Genomic DNA, 21675 nt, shown 5'->3' on the forward strand with positions numbered 1-21675 from the left:
GGTCGCCGCACAATGGCACGCATTGATCGGCTTAATTACCGTGATATCGGCGTAATTAAAGCTCCGTTGTGCGCCAGGACCCTACTCTTACTCTCTCTCTCTCTCTCTCTCTCTCTCTTCCTCTCGCCCTCTCCGCCTCTCGAAGCCGTCGATGAAACCCGTGACTGGACTCCTGGCGTCAGGACTCGATCCTCTTTCCTTCTCACTTTCTAGCTCGCTGACCAACATCATCCTCGTCTCATCGCCCTTCTTTTTTCGTTCCCCACGGTCCCTGACCGCTCTGTCACTTCCTCGCGCGGCTGGCCAACGCTTTGTTAATAAGCCATTATCCGCGCGACGACGCGCCTTCGACGAATCACCAGGCCTTACACGCTTCGGCCCCTTTCAATCGCGAACGGATGAAAAAGCGGACCAGCCACCTGGGTCGACGGAAAAATCCCCGAGAAATTACGCGGAAAGCCTCCAGTCATCCTACCAATTTTTAGCCAGAGAACCTCTCAATCCTCGAACCAGTATCACGAGTATCAATCTTTTTCTTACGCGCACCTTGCCGACCGGGAGATGAACGAACCCTCCGAAATATTTTTCTAAGAACCTCCACTGAGAATTGAGACTGTTGCACCTAGATTTTCAAATATATTCTTCAACGACAATGACACGTAACAATTATCACCAACTTTAAATGAATACGTTTCACAAGCAACTATTTATATAGTGACAAGATCGTATTAGGTTGTTGCACATGAAATCAGGGCCCGCTCTAGGGGGGGGGGGCAACCCGGGCATTTGCCCGGGGCGCCATTTTGGCTTTGGCTGTAAGTGTGAGAAAAATATTGATGTGTTAAATACCCAATTAATAGAAAATTTCAGACTACCCTTTGCCAGACAATTTTGCTAAAAAAAAAGGTCATTTTGTTCAGCGCGGTGCTTAGTGCTTAAAAAGGGGCGGCAATTTGTTTTTTTGCCCGGGGCGTCGTAACCGCTAGAGCGGGCCCTGCATGAAATGTCCGATTTTATTCGTACCACCTCGAGGCACAAAGCTGACCCTTATCCTATCTTCAGTTGTAATTTAGATAAATAATTTGACTCTTAAATATTCAGCATTGTTTCATTTTTAACGCCATGTATGCACAGTGCTGTGACCGCAAGATGGAACAGTCGCGCATCGTCGGCCATTTTCACGGGAATCTCGGTTCACGTTCGCTCTGTCAGAAAATTTGCAGTGTGCAACCGGTAGATCGGTGCAATTTTCCGAGCAAATTCGAGTATCCCAGCGATACATATGCCGCGTCAGGATCGATCGTGGAACGATCTGAGCCTGAAGAACAAAGAGAATCGACACCAGCCAGACGCCTAACCGCAATCTCGCGCCAACGGACGTCGGACAAGTTATCCTCGAAGCGGTTCGAAGTCTACGAGTCCCATTCGGTGAGTGACGACAATTCGAAAGCACGCGGATAATTCGAAAATGACTAGGCCAGGATCGCTGGTCGCGCGTCAGACCCGTTGAAAAGACCGGGGCGAGGTTGATTGATTTGCGATTCTACGAGATGATCGTAACGAGCCGCTCGAAAGTGGTAAACCTGCGAGCCACGACTCGCCAATCTCGTCCCGGTCTGCTCGTTACGTTCGAACGGAACGTATCGTTATAATTACGAGGCGTTGGCGTTTACGAGCGAGGGGATGATGCCTCGTACCGGTTAACTCCCGACATTCTCTTCGGCGGCTTAGTCGTTCCACGTTAGCTCGAGCGGTCGGACCAGTTAAAAGATTCGTTAGGTCCGCGTACGATCGCCCGGAAATTATTCTTAATTCCGAGTTACGCTTCTTACGGAACACCATCCGCTGCCTAATTCGTGCGGTAACGAACAATAATATATCGGGGCCTTCTCGTTCCGTTAATCGAAACGTACGATGGGATCAAAAAATGCTCCCTCTACCATCCGAACGATCGCATTCCCCAGGAGGATGACGGCCAGGGAATTCACAACAAAGTCATTTCTTCAAGCAGCCCAACACTTTGATCAAAGTGTTTCGATCTACATTCCGACCGGAGGGACGCCCTCTAGCCTCTCGCCCACATAAAATAACGCTCGGTGGGCAGGAAGTGGTCTGGTTTTCTAGGACAAAGGGCCGCGCGTCCGCTTGGCAGAATCGGTGGCTCTTTTCCCACCGATTCTTTCCCGAAACAGTTCCCGCCTCGAATTCCTGCGGGCCGGCACGAATCCATCTTGGAGGATTACAGGCAGGCAGGAATTCGCGCCCTGTTTCCACGGGACGAGCGAGAGAGCGGTGTTTCTCCTCTGGCTGTGTCGTTCCGTCCCGGGTGCCGGGCTCGCTGTCCATTTGCAATTCTGACACAGTTCGCGGCGCGGCTATAGAGGCGGTGTCCCCGGTCCCTGTGTATCGGTGGCCTCTCTCTGCGGCGACCGTGAAGGAATCTGTCCACGGTTTGAAGGAGGAAGGTGCCGCGAGTGGCGGTAGCGTTGGAATACCAAACGATTCCCGGAAACCGCTCTCTCCACCCTGGCCCGGTTCGCAGCCGGTCTTCCTTCTCCTCAATTTCGTCTTTCCACGTCGTTCGTGTTCCCGTCGCTCGTTTTCGTCGTCGTCGTCGTCGTCGTCGTGGCCTCCTCCTCCTTCTGGGCCTGTTCGTCGTCGTCGTCGTCGGATCGATGTGGGTCCTCCCGTGGCCACGTCCAGAGAGTTTTCGGCGCGATCCGGACCCAAAGGGGGAGGGGGCTGGACCGTGGCCAGGTTTAAGGGGTCGTTAAGAATGGGTTCGGGGGCCAGGGCCGTATATAACGGATAATTGACAGCCGTTTCGAGGCCGCCGTTTACTTTGCATGGACATTGAATCCGCGCGGCTGCGGGACGAACCGATGGACGGATGGATGGATGGACGAGATGCGAACGAGAGTAAGAGACAGAAACAGAAACAGAGAGAGAGAGAGATAGGTGTATGCTCGTTCGACGTCGACCAAACGAAATTCGGCGGGAACGCGAGGGAGAGGCCCAGACCGGCTAAAGGAGATACGAGGAAGCTCGGGAACGGTTAAGGGAGGCGCGGTGAAAAGGCAAATGCTCGACGGACCGGCCTCGTAAATTCTTCAATTCCGATGCTCGGAAAGGCATGAACGCGACGCTGACATGCCCGTTGCACTGCCTCCACCCTTCCTCCGCGTACAGCAAGGCCGCGAGCACCGATTCGGCTTAATTGCCGGCCGCTGGAAAAACGGACCTGGAACCGGCGCGGCGGCTACCCGTCTTGTGCGGGCATCGATGTCTCCAGCACGCTACCACCAAAGTCCCGCTTTTTTACTCTTGGTAAAAGCCTTTGGCTCTTCTATCGTTCAGTGTCTTCATCTATCACTGAACGTTTGCGCGGAAAACTAGGAAACTTTGGCTAGCCCAATTCGGACCAGCGCCAAACGTTCTAACCTTCCATCTTTCGAAAGCATCCGTCTTGCGAGGGTTAACATCTCTCCGACGCTCATCGAACAAGATTAAGATCAAGCTCCTAATCCTGAGACAACATCGAAGGGAAAAACAACAGTCCCAGAAGGAACTACCAGACAATAATTCCCAGTGAACGTCCATCAATTGCCAGTAGTCGGACCATTAAAAACCAAGCGGTGATTCGCAAGAGGGTTAATTACGATCCAGAGGAAACAGCCAAGGCGCCTCTCGATTCCGAGAGAGTACGGCGGGTGCCGCACGGATGTTGACGGAAGACTCGGAACGAGCGTTCCCAAGATAAATTGATTCGTGAAGGGTTAAGGAGCGTGCCTTAGGTAAGCCGCGATCAAAGTCGCAGGGAATCAGCCGTACATTTGTTTTCGATTAAGCAGCTTCACGGTCGAACACGTCGGGTACGAGCCGTGCCGGACCGAGGCCGAGGCCGAGGCCGAGAAAGAATTTCTCCGCGGCGAGGATTGCCTGCGCTTGGCAACTCGGTGAGAAACGCGACGAGGGGGTGAAAAAACGACCCGGTCGAGAGACTCCGTACGAAAGACTTCATCAGCTCTCTCCAGCTTAATGCGAGGGAGTCGCGCGGCGCTACATGCATCAAGGCACGCGTGGGGTCTCGCCGTTACGAGCAGCGGGGGTTCGTAATTTGCAACGTAATTTGAAGAGAGAACTTGGTACTTTCACGGGGCATCCCGGCCGCTCTACTCGCGATTCCTCTAACTGTACGCCGGTTATTTATGTCGTGCGAGTTTCTTACATGGAACGCCGTCTCCGCCGTTTCGTAGTTCCCTTTTTCATTTTGCGATATTCAAGTACCGTTGCGCATCGCCGCGCCACCCTTGATTAATCGTCCTATCGCGACACCTGCTGCACTTCTCCATTTTTCCACTACGAGTTTTACGATATCTTAATACTCGCCTGGTATTTCTAACCCTTCACCCATTCGCAATTTCTTAACTGGCAGTTATTCAATGAATCTAACTGTTTAATTTTCAAATTAAATTTTAATTTGGAAATTTAACTTGACTTTCGTTTATCAATTTTATAACAGTCAATATCAAATGGGTAAAATCCATAAGGGTTAATGTAATGAGTATGCGCCCTAATGAATTTTATATAAATTTTTTGATTGACAAAGGTGCTGTCAGACCCTGGAGAACAGGTTTTCCATTACCTCTGAACAAAATCGCCAAACCTGTTACACCTGACGAAATATGTACTTGGTAGTAAAATCAGAATATTATACTTGTACTGAGAATTTCGCGTACATGGAAAACAGCGTTTAGAAAATGGGTACCTGAAGGGGACGTTTCGACCAGGCGATAAAGAACCGTTGAAGGAAATACAGAAATTGGTGTCCAGTTGTCTACGCGAGGGGACATAATTTATTGAATGATTTTCCGGAACGAAAGGTTGGAAAGTGATCAAGGACCCAACACGGTTGCATAAGAGCAGGCCAGCGAGAAGACCGGGGAAAGAGGAACGGTAAATAAATTCCGAGACGCCGCAGGACATTTCCACTTGTCCTGGTGGCACGGCGTGGCCGGTCGAAGACAAAGAAAAAACGAGAGGAAAATAAACGAGCGTGAACGAAGCGACACGCGATCCAGCAGAAATATGCATTTCACCGCGGCGAGTCCCGTGGGCTCTCGACAATATGTTAGCAAGATTGGTATCAGCCGGGAGCGATGGAGCCGATTCCGCGAAAGAAGGTTGCCCGGAGTCGAGCGAAGTGACTTGTCAAAAGATCCCGGGAGACGGTCCCCGGAGGAGGGCCAGGTAATCGATCGCGTGGCTCCGGGCAAGGATTTTTCGGGCCCACGGTGTACATAATATACCTGCGGCCTTTTCCCGTCCGTTTGTATTTGTCGCCTGCTACGCTCAATCTTCCTTTCTCTAGCGACTCGGCGTCGACTTGTCAGCTCGTTTGGCTTACACCGGCTTTGGGGACCACAGATAAAAATCCAGTGGCGGCTTAGCCCCATAATGGCACCGGCGCGAAACTCGTCGATGGTCCGGCACGATGTCATAATATTATGCGCATTGTGCGCGATCCGTCTTAAAACGACCAAACCCTTTCCTCGACTCTGCTGTTAGCAGCATTGTAAAATGCTGCCCCGGGGTCCATTTTGACTCGGCGTCGAGCAAACTGTAAGATCAACGCGTGTGCCGGGACCATAAGAAAACTCTTATGCATTTATCACAAACATTAATACCTACAATATGAAACAGTAAAAACGGAAGAATTTAAGAACACTGTTACATCATTTTGGAAATAAATTACCATTTCACTCGACTTTGTTTCAGGTAGGAAATTTTTCTCTTGCAAAGATTCCCATGTCAGATTATTATAGTACTCGCTGCTGAAAGTTTTTGCACATAATTACGCTGATTAAGATTCAACGTCGAGCAATCTTGTCTCATAGATTGTGGATTTTCTACAGATACATATACAGCTCGTCCATTAAGGTTCTTACCGGACTTTATTGTCTTTCGTGTAATTGTTTTTGCCCTGGCCGCACGATGGTGGTAATTAACTTGGTTTTGCGAGTCTTCCTGGAATGAACTCATCTTCGCCGTTGTCAATTTTACGATCGGCTAATGTGGTTACCGCATTCCACAATTTCAAGTAGTGTCAGGCCGTATCTGCCGCAAGGTTTACCAGCGCGGTTAATTAAATATTCGAGCTAGCTGGTCACTTAACATGGCAGAACTCGGTTTCGACAAACTGTAATGACCGGCATTGCTGTCGTTAAAGGCGAAACGCGTGTCGCAAAGACGACGACAGAACGAGGCGGATAGCTGTCGAAATGTAAAAAGAACCCGCTACGTTATTAACATCGTAAACTATCTCTGGATAGATTCATTAATTCACGGCGGACGGCGGCGCTCGGATTTGCTTCTAAATTATCCTTCCTCTCGATAAACCGATAAAGTTTTACAGCCCCGTGGACAAATGAGAAGAGCCGGAATCGAATGAAATTCGATCGACGTAAGTGATCGTTCGGTAAATCAGCGCTAAAACTGTCGTACGTTCCGTTTAATGTCGCGATTTGCAAGTCTTTGAAAAAGCCGTGCGTGCTTCGAACGCATAAAGATGGCGGCCGCGGTCTGGCCAATAAAAAGAAAATCCGATTTCGGCATAAACAAAACGGACATTTTCATTACGTATCGCCGCACGATTACGCCGAGAGCCCCGTTAATTAACAATCGCGTAACGAGTCGGCTAACTTTTATTGTCTCACGGGGAGAAAAGGGAGGAGGGAAAGAAGAGATGGCGGACGAACGGAGGAGGAGATGTTATCGGGCTTCTGGGAAAAGAGGCGACGATCGATCGATTTTTATAGCGGGCGCGCGGCGATTCTTCATTAACAAACACACCGGCGTGTATCGCGAAAGAACGTTAATTGCTTTGAAGGAAAAAAAGAAATACCGATTCCCTACGCGTCGAAAAACCAACGAACCGGCCTCCTTCCGGCCGGTCGGCGCACGTCGCGTCGCGTCGCATCGCCAAACGCGTTAATAAATTTCCCGGTAACGAGTTCGACCGCTTTATCAACGTTCACGAAAAGACAGGAAATGATCAATTTCGTGGAATCGCTGATGGTCACAAAATTTGCCGATCCGATCCAAGAGAACTATCATCGTCGTCGGGACGAGACTCGCACAATGGCGGATCAGTCGCGTTCTATTAGAGTTATAGACGACCAGTTAGTAAATCATACGACGATACATGCGTGTACAGTGTAATTAATATGCTAATACGAGATCGAGGGACGCCACCGTCACCCTGTCCTCGAAACTTCATCTTAAAGAGGAAATTAAATATTTTATCGCGTAATTAGAACCCTCGTGTGCGCTCGGCGAGGACTAAAATGCCGGCGTATGCATCATAGACTTTTTTCACGAGAATTACTTAGTTTCACGACATCGTAAATCAAGTATGCGGTTACGCTTATAATGCGAACAGGAAGAACGAATTTTAACTCTGCAGACAAAATTAAATATATTACCGTGTGATCAGTACCCTGTTACAGAATTTATGCTGGTAATATACTATAACATCCTCGCAGAAGCTACCATGCATCACGAAAATACAAGAACCAGAGACTCCCGGATCCTATTAGCGCTAACAATGTTTAACATCTTAACAGCTTTCGAAGCAGCTTGGAGAACGTCAATTTTTCTCGTCCTCTACGAACCTGGAACGTCGAGGATCCTTGCGATTAATATCCGCAGAGTTAAGTGATCCTCGAGCTCCTGTGAACTAACCGACGCACGGCGATCGAACTCTCCGTTCCCATTGCATCGCATGGTTGAAACGACCACGAAACGATCGAAGGAGAAGGCTGGAAGGGGGTCGCCGAGCGAAATAGGAAGAAGCTGACGACGAAGCGGACGAAGAAGAATAGGAGCGGGGAAAGGATGAGTGCAGCGTATAGTAAGCTCCGCGACTACTTTGTCCGTCTGTATACGTTGAATCATCCGGTCGGTTTCCTTTCACGAGCCGATGGCAGCCGTTCCCGCATCAAAGCCTGTGGTCTCCTCCGAGCAGGCATAATGACTCAATCCGCGATCCACCTTGCCCCCACCCACTCCGCCCAACCACGGGAAAGAGATCCTCCGCTTCCCTTCCTCCCGGTTTCTTTCTCCCTCTGCTTCTGACGCCCTCCTTCCCCCTCGTTTCTGCCAGGATATTACACGTACAAGGTCCATCCGAAGCCTGGAGACCCGAAACCTGCGGTTTCTCTCGTCACCGTCCACTTCTCGACGCTATGGCCTCTCTCCACGACATCCGCTGTCTTTAATCATCCTCGTTCCCGCTTTCCGCTCGGCTCTCGCGCGCGTCTATCGATTTGCTCCTCGCTTTCAGATTTTTAGCGGTCCTGATCACAGGGGAGCAAGTCTTTATTTAGTCGTTCAGCGGCTGAAACCGTCGGACCAAAATTCTCTGGATCTCTTCATTCGCAGTTCTTGGAAACTCGAAGATACGGTGCCAGCTGTGAGTATAGGTCCCACGTGAAAGTTATCTTCCAATTTTTCAGGAAACTGAGACTCGTATTCTTCCGGAGACCATTAATGACTTTGAATCATCGAATCTCCAGGCTTTCAACGTCCCGAGCCGTTCGCATTTTTCATCGGAGCTTTCACCGAACCCATCTTCGTCTCCTGCTCGGAGGACGAACGTTACGTGTCCCGCGATTCGTGAGCGGCGCTAACTTCGGCCGGTTCGCGTGACGCGCCGCTGTTTGTAACGCCCGGCGACCCCTCCCGTGATTATACCCTGCGAATCGGGACCCGCTATGACGAGAGAACACGTCGACGAGACGCGGACGTTCCTGAAGGACCGAAACGAACCGGACGGCCCCGCGTAAGGTCGGTGGCTGATTGCCAGTCGAGCCGTATCATCCGGTTGAGCCGAGGAGAAAATCTGAGATTGCAGGGTGCGAGTGCTAAAGCTTGCATTTACGCGCCGGCTAAACGCGCCATTCCGCGTCCATTTCGTTCTCCTCGAATTTAAACTGAACCGCCGTAATTCAGCGGAATCCGAAACGCGGAGCAACATGAATTTTCATGGTAAGAAGATGTCCCTCCCGATGGATTAGGCGAACGTGAACATTCGTTTGCACGGTAAAACGCTATAGGAGTTAGGTAGAACGTGAACCTGCTGGATATAAAACGACTTAACGAGTCTCTGTTGGTAGTACGTATCTCGGGGATCGTCGTTTGATGCGAACTACAAGCGGTTTCCGCGAATATGCGAGATTCGGGAACGTCGCGGAAGCGATTAGGCGGCCGGTTAAGCACTCATGGGAAATTCTGTCGGAATGCGGTGTCCGTCGCGCGCGAGAGTCCAGCCATTCGGATTTTTAACGGCGGATCCATAGATTAGATGATACAAAGCGCGCCGTCGAGTGGAAGCTTGTACGTATCACGCGGAGCTTCGGCCCGACAATTTATTGCTAGGAAACGCAATGGTCCAGCGACCCGTGGTGAGGAATCCGAGTAGCGATTACCATACGGCACCATACGCCGGTTATTCACGCGGTGGACCCGTAGGATCGGCACCGTGCGACGACCGTATAACCGTGAAATAAGAACCTCCACCCAGCTATCAAAGCAAATGCTCGATGTCTCGCGGACGGAGCGGACGCTTCTCGTAAGACAGGAAACTAATGCGCCTATGAATTCCCCGGATGGACCTGAATCGAACCCCGCGGAAGCCTACGCCGACTCTGTGTTTTCCATGTTTTCAGGAAGCCTTCGCTACGGGTTCAAAGGGTCACTGTAAATCACTCTTAATTGCGGAAGGAACGTGTACGCGGTCCCACCTGGCCGCCCCTCGCCGCTTTCCGTCTTCGGTAACTTCGTTTTCGACCAAAGTTCGATCTCCTCTTTGGTATCCGCATTTTTCATATACTTCGAACTTTGACGCAGCAGGGTGATGTTCGTTCCGACCTTGATCTCGTTGAATCCTGTCGTCCGATTGATTTGTGCCCGAAGTACTGGCGACAGTTTCTTCTGGGCTGTGCAGCTTCGGCGAAGATCTCATTTAGATGAACATTGATCAGTTGAGAAAGTCCGATCACGTTGTCTATGTGTCTTCAGCTATCTGGAATGTCTCCGGTCCTCGTGACTCCGAGCAACAGGTTCTAAGCACATCTACGAAACCGGCCTCGAAGTTCGTAATTTTCTTTCGCCTAATGGTTCGTTAGTAACCATCGAGAAGGATCAAGCTTAGTCCCCATGGGTTATTGTACCAGAATTATCTAGGAGCAAGATGAAGCTGACGGACAAACAGAAACTATGCATTTCACAAGACCTGTAAAAGATTTTTGTGCTGTAGCTCCGGACGAGTGCAGGTCAGCATCTCGATCACAGAGATCCGCGAGTACAGGAAGCGCCATTACGATGCACATCAGCAAAAAACACGACCGGCACGTTCCACTGCGATCGTGATAGCGTGATCACGTGTCCCCCCGATACCCGGCCATCTGAAATAACATTCCCTCGGCCGCGAGTTCATCATCCTCCCTCTGAACGGCCGCAGCGTTAGCCTAACGATCTCTTAGGAGGCCGAAGAATCGGGACATTCAGCGGCCACAATGACCGCTTAATTGACCGTAAGATATCGAGGTATCGTTCAGGTGCGGTTTCACCGGTCGAGTCCCCCGTCGATAAAGATTCTCTGCTCGAACGTTGACAGTGGAACAGCACCGAAATGATTCGGCACTTTTGTCACAGGGGTGGGGATGGGGGGGGAGAGGGAGGGGAATGTGGTTTCGAACCGGTCCACGCGCCACCTTTTCGGTCCGCGTGGTCTGTACCGGGTGTTCCACTTGGGTTCATTAGCAGAATAAATTTCCGTCGACACTGTACCATCCCGATGATACGGTCGTCGAAAGGATCCGATGGCTTCGGCAGGTTGTCTAGTCGTGCTGAACGGTACACGGTCCAAGGTGCGAACGCTTAGATAAGAAACACGTCCTCGGCGGCGCTTGCACGGGATACTCGAGTCTTTGGGCTTGTAATACTAATAAAATCGTAGCGGTAATGATAACATCGTTGGAAGATCGGGTCCAACAAGTTCTCCGATGCAGGATCATCGATAGAGGGTACCTTTCTCTAAGCTTGTTATAGGACACGGAAATTAGACAAAAGTGAACTTTCTTTTTTAATCGTTTGAAAGAGTTTAAAAATCCAAAACAGACAGCTGCAGTCATTACTATTAGGCCACGGAAAGAAGTCGGAGCCTTTCTTCCTGGTAGTAATAAAGAACCAAACGCACTCGAGAAAAGCTTTCTCCCAAAAATAAAGTCACGTCTGTGTCGTAAACCTTGACTGAATTGAATTCGTGTAATCTTAACAAATTGAGATACAGTTGGAGAGAAATGAGAAATTTGACGGTGTATCTAAAATAGAAAATGGGGAACTGTGACCGAATCCACGGTTACTTAATCTGGACCGTCGGCTCGTAGCGGAGGAATTCGGGGGATTAAAAAGAGCAATCGACCCGAAAGCCTTTATCCGAAAGGATCACCGGGTTACGCAATTCGGTTATTAATTGTTCGCGAGGATCCTCGAGGCGACCGTCGACCCTGATAAATCGGTCGACAGCGGAGGAGATGGATCAATTACCGCGAAAGCATTCGCATGGAAGCCGCGCGGCGGCGGCGGCGGACGACATCTGTATTCCGTTCGCAGGGGCTGCTATATAATAATGGATCGAAGCATTATTATGATTTCAATGGCGTGGCCCACCGATGCGAATCTAGATCGTGCAGCGGCCACCGGTATCTGGGCCACCGATCTTGCCACGGTGATTGATTCTTCGGTATTCATGCGAATCGGCGGGCCGCGATATCATCGTCGTCATCGTGGAACCGCCGCGCCGCGCCGCGCTGGCAAGAAAGACACGCCGATTCGAGATACGTGGACCAACCGACGCGCAGAAAACCGTGTCCACTACTTCCGATCGACGCGATTGTCCGAATGCTACCGATTTTCACCCTTGCATCTCAAATCGCGACGGTCAGCTTCCCTCTAATTATTACGAATCAATTTCGTGACCGATGTCTGCCGCTAAACAGGCAAACTTACTTTTTGTTTTAACGATTCCACCGAGATGAAAATAATCTAATTTTTCAGTTTCGTACGTTTCCCGCTCGTTGTTGTGATAAATGCATAAAATCCGCAGTCTATCAGTATCTTTCGTCGGATCGAGTCTCGTTTCACTTGTACGTCAGAGGGTTAAGATTGTTTCCATGCAGCATAATCTCTGAGAAACGTAAGGCATGCGGAGGTGAATACCCTCGTATCATTTATTACGATATACAGTCTGGAGAGGGCAATAAATACCTGCATCCGAAAAGCATGACACTTTGATTGAGTACATGCGATTTCGCAGATTATACGTCTTAGGAAACGGCTTTGAATCATGGCAGTTTGGTTGTATGCACGTCTGAATGCGTTTCAGAGTTCATCAAAAGATCGTCGATATTCGGTAGATCGAGACACAATGCCGCTCAAAGACATCGTTTTTATTTTTATTTTTTAAAACTGCTGCTTTTTTTAGTGTACGAATAAATGAATAATTTCCGTTTGCGAAACGTGTGTTTTAAATAAATATTTCACCCCGTATTTTCATTGTATTATAATTATTGCTTAAGCGACCGTCATTACTCCATTCTCCCCTGTAGCTAGCTATTGTTTCGCGTCGCGTTAAACTGAAAGCGAGCCCTAGCACAGCCCGTGCCCGGCTTTCGAGTCTCCTTGACGGCGTGACTGGCGAAGCGAAACATAATTTTTCAGAGTCCCTCCCCTGCGACGCGGTCGGCGTCGTTTGCGGGGCCCGAACAGAGGAATTGATCGGTGAAATATGGGCCCGCCGGTTCCCCCACGCTGCGCCTCCTGCCGTCTTAATCAAGATTTCGGCCCGGCGAAATTATCGCTACCGAAACAATAACGCGCGCGGAGGCCCCGGGGACGTTGATGTATGATCCCATCCGGTATCGCGGTCCGCAAGCTGCGAAACGATTACGCGATCGGTCCCCGCGCGGCCGCGAACGGCGACAACGTTCTGTAATAACGTATCGATGACGCGACGATAAGTCTGTCGACGGCCGGGATCGCTACCGTGTCTCTCCTATCGAGATCGTTCGTGTCGCTTCGATCGTAATTTGTTTGCCGCGCGCTGATAGCCCCGACCTTACGTAACGCGTAACAGCGATATGCCCGCGACGCGGTTAACTGTCGCGGCCGAGACGCTTGTTAGAGAGCGCATACTTCGTTTTACGACGCCGGCGAAACGAGAGCAAGTGAAACTTCACCGCGCGGCTCGCTCTCTGCGGTGGCCGTTCGCGAAAATAGCCTTCAAACGATACCGGGCAAACTTGATCTATTGGAGAACTTGATCTGGGGGAATCGGGAGTCTTGATCTTGGATCGGAGAGAAAGGATCTCGCGAGATTTGCTGTTTCACCGGGTCCATGAACATGTGCACACAGCCCAATGAGTGGAAGTGAAATCTTTTAAATTTCTAGTCACCGTAATCGTAGAATATAAATCGTAGCGCAATGGGGGTTAATAGGCTTCCGGTGGTTGAGGTGTTAATTGACAACGGAACTCTTTCAGCGACTGTACGCTCGAGTGTCGGGAGAGATAACAAGACGTAGCTTCCCCGCGTACACAAGAAAACTCCGGTTTCGCGAAATATGAAACAGGAAGTCGTTCGGCGAGTTTCGATCGGCCGCAGTTCTCCGAAGTCACCACCCGGTCCGCAAAACCAAAAAGAAAGGGAAGAGGGGAGGCAGCGGCAGCTCGAGAGCGACCGATACGAATCGATGCCATCGCAGAGGGCCGGTAAAACCGGGGACGCTTAAAATGCGTCGTTATTCAAAGTACCTCGTTCAAATTAAAAAATTGCATCGATGCCCCGTAAAGAGCGGGACCGAGCATCGGACACGCGCGTCGCGTTCGGCAAACGAGTCGCCGAGTGATCGGCTCTCTCTCCCGGCGGATACAAAGTTCGTCGACTTGTCGCGGCGAGGAGAGAGAGAGAGAGAGAGAGAGAGAGAGAGAGAGAGAGAGAGAGCGAGCGATCGGTCCCGGGCGTCGATAACGGGCGTTAATTGCGATTAAACGAACTGGATCGGGTCGTTCGCGGGCCCTCCGCGGGCCCCGTAGGAAATATAATTAACCCGACCGGCGGACCGTATGCGTGTGTCTGCGTGTACACGGAGCGATCAGTTAAAAGCGAGAGACGGCCGCATTAAGCGGTAAGCAGCGTGATCAGGGGGCCACGAAACGCAAATCGACGAGCGATGATAATCGCGCGAATAAGACGTCGGGATGCTGGCCCGATCGGCCGTCCGCGTTTCGTCTCCCCCTTGAACGCCGTCAGGGAACAGCCGAGGGAGAGAGAAATAAAGTGAGAGAGAGAGAGAGAGAGAGAGAGAGGGAGAGGTAGAGGATCGGCTGGGAGGAGACGCGCAAGACCAGCCGAAAGGCTTCGGACGAGGAACGGTGTGTGACAGCGTGTAATCTCGCCTCGGCTTCGAGCCTCGCCGAAATAACAGGTTCCTCTTTCCCTCGTTCACCGCGATCTCCGCTTCCCCTGGGCCCTCTTCGAGCATCGTTTACCCTCTCTGTTGCGTAGACCTCTTCTCCTCGAGCTGCGTTGCGACCGTGCTCTTATCCTCTCGCGCAAAGTTACGATTCCGTGTCGGGAACATTATTAAGCCAACACCGACGACGTCGTGGTCGTCGTCTTCGTCGTGGTTGATCCGGTCCCGGATCATCGTCGGGCTGAATTCAGAACCGGATTCTTAATGTTCGCCTCCCGTGCGCCGTCGCCGCGTCCTAACTCAGAAACGACTGGCGGATACCCTAACGCGGCGATCGCGACGCGATACGGTCCCCGGTAACGAGTTTATAAAAGTGCACCGTCGATCGTAACGCTCGCGATTCCGGCAGGCGAGTCCCCCGATGACTTTGCCGGCTCTTATCTGAGACCGTTCCGCGATCAAAGCTGTCTCGAGACGTTTACAATGTAATGGAGATGCTGGGGATACCGGCTCCGCGGCTGTTCCCGCTACGCATGAACAGATCGCGCCCGAGCGATTGTAATTAGTTCGACGGAAGGGGAGATTGAAAATTTGTTACGGGGAATAAGAGAGTTCGAAGAGGCAAAAGGAAGTTCGTCGGTGTTGGCGAATTTTATAGAGGATTAATCGATTCGCGTCTATTTCGTTCCAGACCGTGTTCTAGGGAATTGTGATTTTTCATTCAGAATATCGCGAAGTGGTAATCCTGATGGTAGAGTCGTCGCTCGATGGCAATGATAATAGTTTCTGTTGCTTCGCGTGCTCTCCCGGTCACGCGATATTCAGGAGATAACGAGGAAAATTTTCTAAAAACGAGTACACTCTTCTGGGTGAGGATCTTGTGTTAGAGCGATGTGAACGAAGGTGCTCGTACCGTGGCAAATTCGAAGTATCGGTAATTCTAATTGGTAACCCGGAGATACCGACTAATTGGCAAGCAGCCTTAAGCTAGTTAACAATGAACCACAATTTACCAGTCACAGGTATTGATTAGCTCCGCAGTTAATCGAGAAAGTCACGCTCGACGTCCAATCAGTCGAGCAGAACTTGTGTGTAATTAGCATTGAATAGTCAAACTTCTGGCAGCGTTGTGTCGCGGGAACGTTGAGCTATTTATGACCGACGCTAAAAATGTTTGTATTATACGAATACAGAATACTGAAAAAAGAGGAAATATATTCACGAAGAATTGAACATTTGTCTTTACCGAAGTCCACCGCGATTTCAAGAAATTATTTCTGTCAAATTTATTGAGAACTGCGAAGAAAAATATAAAAAAAGAGCCAACAGCACGCGGTGTTCCCAGGCGGTCACCCATCCAAGTACTGACCACGCTCAACGCTGTTTAACTTCGATGATCGGACGAGAATCGGTTCATTGCAACGTGATATGGCCGTTGGCGGTTACATACATGATAACAATACGATTTTCCTTTGTTCCTCCTCTCATACCCCATACCGTGAGCCCTAAGTTGAGCAATAATCTTGACAATTGCCAGAACCCCCGGCCCAGTCATAAAGGATGCTCCGACACGGTCAATTTGTACAACTCGAGGAAAGGTTTTCTTACTTGAGCCTTCGGAACATCTGGAAACACTTTCACTCGCAATTTTTCGTAAGCTCATCACGTGTTGTCGAAAAACAGCAGGATATCCTTGACTGCAGCCTTGACTTTTTACATTCAAGACACCGAGTACATGTACTTCGTAAGACCTTCTAGTGGACGTTGCGTACTTTTCATGAAATCGAATAACGCAGTTTGTTTAAGAAACTTGTGTTTAGCGGTAAAAAAGATTGTTGAAAACTCGTCACTACGAGAAAGAAGTAAACGCAGTTTTTCAATAATTTTAATGGTGGATAGAAATAAAAAAAGAGAGCCAACAGCACGCGGTGTTCCCAGGCGGTCACCCATCCAAGTACTGACCACGCTCAACGCTGTTTAAACTTCGATGATCGGACGAGAATCGGTTCATTGCAACGTGATATAGCCGTTGGCTGGGAAGATGGAGTTCAAAGCGAAAGAAATTCGACGTGACGTCAATTTTTGAAAAAGAAATGTTGAAATGCGCATATATGATCTTGAAACTCCACAGTCCCGGAGTAGTCCTCTGGTTTACGACGTCGTATCAAGCCTAATTTTCTATGAAACATACAACTCGAATTTTAACAATTCAATCGATCGAAACTCCCAGCAAGGATTAGCGGTTCTCTAGCGCGCAGACCGGTGATTTCGATCTGTCGTTACGATTCCGTTGCTCGGCGTGGCCGGTATCACGCGCGGAAAATAAGATGTTCGTGAATAGGGTTTCGGTCTATTCGATCCGCTCGAGCGGCTATTATCGTTTGTCGGCTCGCGTTCTCCCGACATTGATTACGGTATACCGGCGACTTAATGCGGCTGTCTCCCGCGTTTCAGCGACCGTAGGAAATGCACGTGCCCCGGCGTGCAACAACGCTACGTACGGGGCCTTGTGCAGTTGCTACTCGCGAAAGTGGGTAAGAACGAGATAATGGGCCCTTTGATTTCTGCTGTGCCGCGTACACCAGCCCCCACCACGCTCGTGTTACGATGCGCGACAAAAAACGAGTCCAACAGTGTAATTAAACCCGGCAGAGAGCTAGACCCGGGGAATATTAATTAAAGGATGCGCTCCGTCTCGGAGAAGCGGACAATGAGGAATGCGAATGGCCTTCAGCTAACGAAGAAATGTGATTCGAGTGTGCAGGACGACTCACGGACGACCAGTTGATTGCGGATCTTCATTAGCTCTACCACTGAAATCTCCTTTTTCCTCCCAATTACTTTCAAATATTCCGTCTCGTTCCGTTTTTGCCGATCCAAAACGTTTCCTAGATTCGAACCGCTGCACTTAAGTGTCTCTTTACGCGGCTCGGCCATCGCAAATTGATAAGTTGATGTCTTGTCCAATCTTCTTGAATAAGAGCATACTAAACTCTCTGTAAATCTAAGTTTCAATCTCATCTGAGACTTCTCCGATTAATAATGTCCTAACAATCTCCTAACATTTCTGCATAGACTTTTCTATATTGATAGCAACCCGATTCGCAAACTAACAAATGATTACTCAAAATTAGGCAGCTCTGTTCGGATAAGAATTATTCCAAAACGATCTTGTCGATGGCCCTTCAGAGCGGTTCCCAAGCGACACGAGGTGAATTTAGCCGTAACTTTGCGATTATCATCACCGCGGCATCGAAGGCATCTCTCCTGGACCGCGATTCATCGTCAGAAATCTGACAGACAGCCGGCATCCTCTGATGCTAAACGGGAAGGACGGCGCAGCGATCGCGAACGTCGAAGATCCCCGGCAGATTATGCGATTTAGCACGTGAGCGACGTTCATGGAACGAAACTCGTCCGCGGCCTTCTCATCAGCTCCCACCCTCCAGCAGTTCATTTGCTTAAGAAGTTCGTCTGTTTCCTCGACACGGAAACGTTCCATTTGGACGGGAAATTCGTAGATTTCTCGGAAACGATCGAGATAGGGAACGCTAGGAACGTGTACCCGGATATGCAGATCGAGACGCATATTTTTCATACTTCGTTTCTCGCCAATAAAGGACTCGGAATCCTGGTTTCCCCTATTTCCGGTACCGCCACGTTCTCGACTCCGCTCGACTTGTTCCGAGATTTTTTCATGCTTGAAGTCGATATAGCTCGTTGGCGATTAATCAATGCCTCGCGTCATCATAATGAGAGACCGTGAAACTGAGAACGTCTCGGCTTTGTAAATTTACACTGTTTTTTAAATCTTCGGACTAACCCGTGACTTTAATATCGCACGTGTTCGCTGATCTTGATTTTGGAATATTTTAAAGCGAGGAATTAAAGATTGGTACAATGAAACATTTAATACCGTTTTAATTACGACTGTTTTAATTTCTCCTTAATTCGGATCTCTGTAAATTGGCCAATTTCCATAATTATTATCGAGCCGAATCCACGAACGTATCGCGGGAACGTTCGAGCGCGCGTAATGGCTGTAGGCGGCCGGATCGATCGTTAATTAAAATTTCATCGCCGGCACTTGATCGCCACACCTGATTTGTCGGATCTGCCCGTATAATTCGTCCCCGAGGGACGATCAGGCGCATCGAATCATTTGTAAACGATCAGCCGTGACACGGGGCCGCCATTACGCGGCCCATTAAGAGAAACATCAAGAGAGACACGGCTGACAGAGATGCCGGCCGACGAAGAATGTTGTTATCCGTCGCATAATGGCGCTCCTAATCTTTATTGGCTCGGGAACACGTCTCGCGGCCCATTAATATCGGAGTCGCGTGTATTTTATGACATTTCGACAAGTGTAGCAGAGCCCGCGGCCGCGCGTTTTCGATGCTCGGCCGCTGTTAAATCGAGCCTAACTGCCGCGTTTCGTCGACATTGTTTCCGGCAAGGTCGACGGCTACCTGTTTCCCCGGCGTTTACCCGCCACCGCCATCTTTAACGACCGCACGCTGCAGTTTCTGCGGACGCCGCGATATCTCATATTCGAGCTGATCTTTCGGAGATACTGCAACGCCGTGTGCTCGGCTTCGAGTGCCTCGTACGCAATAAATTCCTCTTTTTCCCCGGCTACATATTCGTGTTCGATCAAGATTAGGCCGGGCAACAAGCCACTCGGAGAAACGATTCGACTTAATAACTGTCCAATCGTGAAACGACGCCTAAAAGATGACGGCGTTTAACGGAAACGTAGTAAGCCGCCGGTGAAAGTGGACCGTGGTCGTTTCGATACAGCGAACAGACAGCGGAAACGCGTATGTATCGCGCGAAAAAGGAATTTCTGCTCCCCATGCAATTTTTTCTTGCATCACGAAATTTCCGAACGCTTTATCTCGTTGCGCGTTCCATTGGGTCGCTGGAAATTACGTTGGAGATTGTTAGGAGTTTAAAACTCGGTCGATCGAATGCGGCGATAAAGTTGATTGATATTCAAATGATCGTGTACACCACTTTTATACGAACCAATTAATGAGAAACCTCGGCTACAGCCCCTGTTATCCGAACGACCTCGTGTTCGTATAGTCACGGGAATCTCCTCCTACTACAAAACCGAGCTTGTCCATCCTGCTAGTACATTGTCCCCGCTGGTAGGACAGGAAGAATCCACGCGGCCACGGAGTGTTGTACAGTGTCACTAAGAAATATTGATGACGGACTCTCCGGAGACCGAGGACATCTATTAGTCACAGTGGACGCACTGTCAAATCTCTATGAACCGATCGTTTCCTCCATTTCCCTTACATCGATTTACGATGAAATGTGAAGATCTCTATCAACGCTACGCAGAGGACACACCCACGGAATATTATTTGTAATCAAAATGGAGAACCATCGAAGATTGACGTGGGCCTGCCCATCGTGGGACAGGAACTTTCATCAAAATACTTAATGTGACATTCGGAAAAGTGATTTTTCTCCGGCGACTTGTACATTTTTATGGTGACTCAGAGAACATCCTCGGGTAGACGTCACCCACTCCGTTTCGAAGAAACGAAAAGCATTTTTGGCTCATTTCTGTGATACCAAGATGGCGGAAAAATGAAACGGTACCCTACGAAAACCAATAAGCAACTCTTCAACTCTTTCCTGCAATTTTCTAATAGTGTTCTTAAAACCGAAGATCAACAGTTCAGAATCTCTCAATAAATTGCTTAAAATTGTTTAAATTGGTGTAACGACTTCTCCCGAAAATATCCGAACTGGATTTCGATCTAATCTCAATCCAGATCTAGTTCTAGAAAATCCCCTGGGAGCTAATAAACAATTCTAGGCCGAGTCCGAAGGAAAGGTAGGAAAGTGGTGAGCCGAATTTCCAGCGGAATGGGGCTTGGCATAGTCTGGAGGAGGATCGGAGGACATCGGTGGGACGGGTAAAGGGTTCAGTACCTGGCAGGGGGTGCCGAGGCGGTGGCAGGAGGTGGGGTTCGGGCCGAGGAGTAAGAAAAGGCGAAGGGAGCGGGATGAGAAAAGAAATGCCACATAAATAGATGAGCTGTCGGAGCGGCGGGATTACGTATGACGGGACACGAGGACGGTGGAGGCGAGATGATATCTGGTTCGGGTAGGCACGGTGATAAATCTGTGGGCCTCTGTCAGGTGGAGGCGCGCAGGCAAAGAGCGTACGAAACGGACCGGCGGCGATCAGCTTCCTACCGCGCGCGCCTCCTTTGTCTCGTCGGTTCTCGGGATAGCTGGAATCGATCAAATCCTTACGAATTTCGCCACCGTGGAACGCGCGCCCGGATCACCGAGGCCCGGCTCTTCTTGGTGTCTTCGCGCTCCAACCCTCTCGGATAACGATCGAACGATAGACGATAGCGATAAACGATCGAGCACCGTGGAATCCGACGAGCCGGTGGTTCGTGATTGATTCTACGCCCTGGTCGAACTATCGAGGGACGATTGAATCGATCGATCCGGAGATCGGTTGATTTCTTTTGTGGCGAATTTATGTTCGGCTGACCGGGAGGCCTGCGGAGTTTGGCCGGTCCGCCCCGCTATCGGTGGAAGCCGATAGGGGATTGGTAGGAAAAAAAAGGGTTTTGATTTGTTCATTATTTGTCTCGATAGCTGACATGCCAATAGGAGCAACATGGTGGACTAGTTGATTGAGTTGATCGATCGTTCGGATTGGTCTAGACGCTTTTGCTCATACATATTGTGACACGTATAGACGAGCTTGTTTGTACCGTTGAAATTTCTTTTTTTTTAGCAAAAATTTATTCCAGCTGAGGTAGGTCCTACGTTCTACGGGGGGACTGCCTCGAATTGTTTACCGTTGACGAGCAAAAATTTTCGCAAGAAACCACGACAGTCTCTCGCATGAGTTATTCTCATATTCTCACACAGTTATTTTCCACGGTAATTGGGAATAGTCGTGTTCGCGCTGGGAGTCAGCTATGAATCTTGCCCGTGCGCGCGAGGAAAATCTGCGGAATGAGAAAGCCCGGCCGAAGTCGCATAAATTTCGCGAGCAAGCATTCCGACAGCGCCGTTTCTGCGTCCGCAGGATATTCCGCAAGACATTTACCGTCGATCTAGTAGATAAATATCCGTCGTTCGGTCCTCCG

General features: G+C 49.7%; 1 protein-coding gene, 1 non-coding gene and 1 pseudogene across 2 annotated transcripts in view; all 3 read right to left on the reverse strand.

Moving 5' to 3' along the window:
* LOC143356932 (uncharacterized) overlaps positions 1–21675 on the reverse strand; it is a 108507-nt gene that overhangs the window by 46411 nt on the left and 40421 nt on the right. The window lies entirely within an intron of this gene.
* Positions 15857–15976, reverse strand: LOC143357560 (5S ribosomal RNA). Its single transcript, XR_013082837.1, has one exon. It is a non-coding gene; the product is annotated as a 5S ribosomal RNA (ribosomal RNA).
* LOC143357592 (5S ribosomal RNA) lies at positions 16450–16570 on the reverse strand (annotated as a pseudogene).

The sequence above is a fragment of the Halictus rubicundus genome, chromosome 9, assembly GCF_050948215.1.
Source record: "Halictus rubicundus isolate RS-2024b chromosome 9, iyHalRubi1_principal, whole genome shotgun sequence".
Classification (NCBI taxonomy): domain Eukaryota; kingdom Metazoa; phylum Arthropoda; class Insecta; order Hymenoptera; family Halictidae; genus Halictus; species Halictus rubicundus.